Raw genomic sequence first — 4,244 nt, 5'->3', positions numbered from 1 at the left:
ATCCATGTACCTACAAGGAAGACTGGATAATACGACTGTTATTCAAATTTATGCATCACTAAGGCCAAAGATGAAGAAACTGAAGATTTTTACCAGTTTCTGCAGTCTGAAATTGATCGAATATGCAATCAGGATGTATTGATAATTATTGGTGATTGGGATGCAAAAGTTGGAAACAAAGAAGGATCAGTAGTTGGAAAATATGGCCTTGGTCATAAAAATGATGCCGGAGAGTGCATGATAGAATTTTTCAAGAACAAGGACTTCTTCATTGCAAATACCTTTTTCATCAACATAAACGGTGACTGAACACATGGACCTCACCAGATGGAACGCACAGGAATCAAATTGACTACAGCTGTGGAAAGAGATGACGGAAAAGCTCAATATCATCAGTCAGAACAAGGCCAGGGGCTGACTGTGGAATAGATGATCAGGTGCTCATGCATGTTCAATTTTAAACTGAAGAAAATTAGAACAAGTCCGTGAGAGCCAAAGTACAGCCTAGAGTGTATTTCACCTGAATTTAGAGACCATCTCACAAATAGATTTGATGTGTTGAACACTAATGATCAAAGACCAGAGGAGTTGTAGAATGACGTTAAGGACATCATACATGAAGAAAGCAAGGGATCATTAAAAAGACAGGAAAGAAAAGACCAAAATGGATGTCAGAAGAGACTCTGAAATTTGCTCTTGAATGTTGAGCAGCGAAAGCTAAAGGAAGAAATGATGAAGTAAGACAACTGAACAAAAGATTTTAAAGGGAAGCTTGAGAAGACAAAGTATTACAATGACATGTGCAAAGAGCTGGAGATAGAAAACCAAAAGAGAAGAACATGCTCGGCTTTTCTCAACCTGAAAGAACTGAAGAAAAAAGTCAAGCCTCGAGTTGCAATAGTGAAGCATTCTATGGGGAAAGTATTAAACAATGCAGAAAGTGTCAAAAGAAGATGGAAGGAATACAGAGAGTCATTTTATCAAAAAGAAATGGTGGACGTTTAGCCATTTCAAGAGGTAGTATGTGATCAAGAACCAATGGTACTGAAGGAAGAAGCCTAAGCTGCTCTTAAGGCATTGGTGAAAAACAAGGCTTCAGGAATTGACGGAATATCAATTGACATGTTTCAACAAACAGATGCAGCACTGGAATTACTCACTCGTCTATGCCAAGAAATTTGGAAGACAGCTACTTGGGCAACTGACTGGAAGAGATCCATATTTATGACTGTTCCCAAGAAAGGTGATCCAACCAAATGAGGAAATTATCGAATAATATCATTAATATCACAACAAGCAAAGTTTTGCTGAAGATCATTTAAAAGTGGCTGCAGCATTATATTGACAGGGAACTGCCAGAAATTCAGACCAGATTCAGAAGAGGATGTGGATCTAGGGGTATCATTGCTGATGCCAGATGGATCCTGGCTGGAAGCACAGAACACCAGAAGGATGTTTACCTGTGTTTTATTGACTATGCAAAGACATTTGACTATGTGGATCATAACAAATTATGGATAACATTGCAAAGAAGGGGAATTCTAGAACACTTAATTGTGCTCATGAGGAACCTGTACATAGATCAAGAGGCAGTTGTTTGGACAGAACAAGGGGATACTGCGTGGTTTAAAGTCAGGAAAGGTGTGCGTTGGGGTTGTATCCTTTCACCATACCTATTCAATCTGTTTGCTGAGCAAATAATTTGAGAACCTGGACTATATGAAGAAGAATAGGGCATCAGGGTTGGAGGAAGACTCATTAACAACCTGCATTATGCAGATGACACAGCCTTGCTTGCTGAAGTGAAGAGGACTTGAAGCACTTACTAATGAAGATCAAAGACCACAGCTTTCAGTATGGATTGCACAACATAAAACAAAAATCCTCACAACTGGACTAGTAAGCAACGTCATGGTAAATGGAGAAAAGATTGAAGTTGTCAAGGATTTCATTTTACTTGGATCCACAATCAACAGCCATGGAAGCAGCAGTCAAGAAATCAAAAGATGCATTGCACTGGGCAAATCTGCAAAGGACCTCTTTAAAGTGTTGAAAAGCAAAGATGTCACCTTGAAGACTAAGTTGCGCCAGTCACAAGCCATGGTATTTTCATTTGCATCATATGCATGCAAAAGCTGTACAATGAATAAGACCGAAGAAGAAGAATTGACCCCTTTGAATTGTGGTGTTGGAGGAGAATATCGGTTATGCCATGGACTGCCAAAAGAATGAACAAATCTATCTTGGAAGAAGTACAACCAGAATGTTCCTTAGAAGCAAGGATAGCAAGACTGCGTCCAACATACTTTGGACATGTTGTCAGGATGGATCAGTCCCTGGAGAAGGCCATCATGCTTGGTAAAGTACGGGGTCAGCGTAAAAGGGCAAGACCCTCAAGGAGATGGGCTCAAACATAACAATTGCGACGATGGCGCAGGACTAGGCAGTGTTTCATTCCGTGCTACATAGGCTTGCTGTGAGTCGGAAGCAACACAACAGCACCTAACAACAACAGGTCAAGACTTTAGCGTAGTGGCTAAGAGCTTGGCTGCTAACCAAGAGGATGGCAGTTCGAATCCACGAGCTGCTCCTTGGAAACCCTATGGGGGCAGTTCTACTGTGTCCTTATAGGGTTGCTATGAGTTGGAATCAACTCTATGGCAACGGGTTTTGGTAGGTTAAGTCTCTAGGGGAATAGAAAGTGCCCTTCTGAAGGGAGCAGCACTGGGTGGGCCTGCTACAAAGGATGGGGAGGATCCTGGGAGGCTTGAGTGTGGGGAGGGTTTGGCTGGTAGGAGCTGCATGAGCAAAAGCCAAGTGGTGGGGAAGCTCGGGGTATGTTAAAGGCTGGAGAATGCCTGCTCCATGGAAGCCCTGAGCAGGGACTGAGAGGAGGATAAGGCTGGCAAAGTGAGTTGAGGTGGCAACCTGAGTGTGAAGAGCCTTTGGGTCCCCTGAGCTTTGTATGCCAGGCTCCTAGGCAACAGGTTGGCATCATTGGGTCTGAGGTTGAGGTGAATTGATCTGTGCAGAGGGAGAGAGAACTGGGTGGCTGTATAGGAATTTGGGGTGAGGGGCCTCACTTGGGATTGAACTAGTAGGGGTGGAGAGGAAGCAGAATCAGTTAAGGGGATGCTTGGACGGTTTTGATTTTCGCCCCTTATTCTTGGGGGACAAGTGTAAAAGGTCAGAAGAGAACTGCCTTTTCTTACAGTTCTTTCATCATTCGCTGTAAGATTGTGGTTGGGACTCAGATCAGTTGAAAACCTGGTGCTGCCTGTGGTACTTTTACTTTGACACATGGTGGGACTGAGCCAGGTCTGAGGTGAGCCGGGTGGCCTCAGTGTCAATCCAGCATACTGAGGGAATGCTCAGCCTGGCCCTGGGGCTAAGAGCTTCAAAACCCCCTTTTGCCCGCCCAAAAGTCCAAAAAGGAGAGGAGCGGCTGTCCCAAAGGCACACAAGTAAGTAGGGGCGCTGGACCTCGCTATTGTCCCTACTTTCAGCCGAGGACACTGGCCTGGAGCGAATAGAAATGTCCAGATAGCCGTGCTAGTGGATGTTGAACCTAGCTCTGATTCCAAAACTGTTGTTGCTAGAACTTTTTAATTGCTACGCCAGTCCACCGCCCGTCCGTGGTGCCTCCAGCGTGGGCCACCAGGCTGGCAAGACAGGACCGTGCTTGGCACCTGGGCCCGTGAGCGGCAAGAGATTCAAAATGCTCCTGTCCTGGATCTTACTTGTCCAGCCTCTTTTCCCTGGGAACTCAAGTTCCCAGTCCTGAGTCTGCCCTGGCCTCCCACCAATGAGGACCTAGGAAATGGTCCGGGGTGGCCGCCGACAGCATCCCAGACCCCGTCCGGAACGCGACAGACAAGAGCGTGCAGGCCAGGGCCAGTTTAAGAAGCGGACCCCACCACAAATTCCTGCAGGAAGGTGGTTCGGGACCAGGAGAGGTTATTCGGCTGGGCGGAGCCAAAGCATGCCCGCCCGTGTTGATTGGCCACGGCTGTAGAGCTGTCTCTCTAGGATTGCGCCTTTTCTTTTGGGGAGGCGGAGCCAAAATCCCCTTCTGCCAATAGAGTTCAGAGAATCCGCCTCCGACCTGTGAACATCCGGGGGGGCTCCCCATTCTTTAACTCCAAAGCGGGAACTCGGGTCGCACGGCCCTGGCATCATCCCGTCACTTCCGGTGGGACGTTACTGCTGCGGGCCGCTATTGGACAGCCGTGGACGGGGTACTT

This window comes from Loxodonta africana, chromosome 3 (assembly GCF_030014295.1).
Source record: "Loxodonta africana isolate mLoxAfr1 chromosome 3, mLoxAfr1.hap2, whole genome shotgun sequence".
In the NCBI taxonomy this organism is placed as follows: Eukaryota; Metazoa; Chordata; class Mammalia; order Proboscidea; family Elephantidae; genus Loxodonta; species Loxodonta africana.
Note: the sequence above shows the minus strand (reverse complement) of the source record.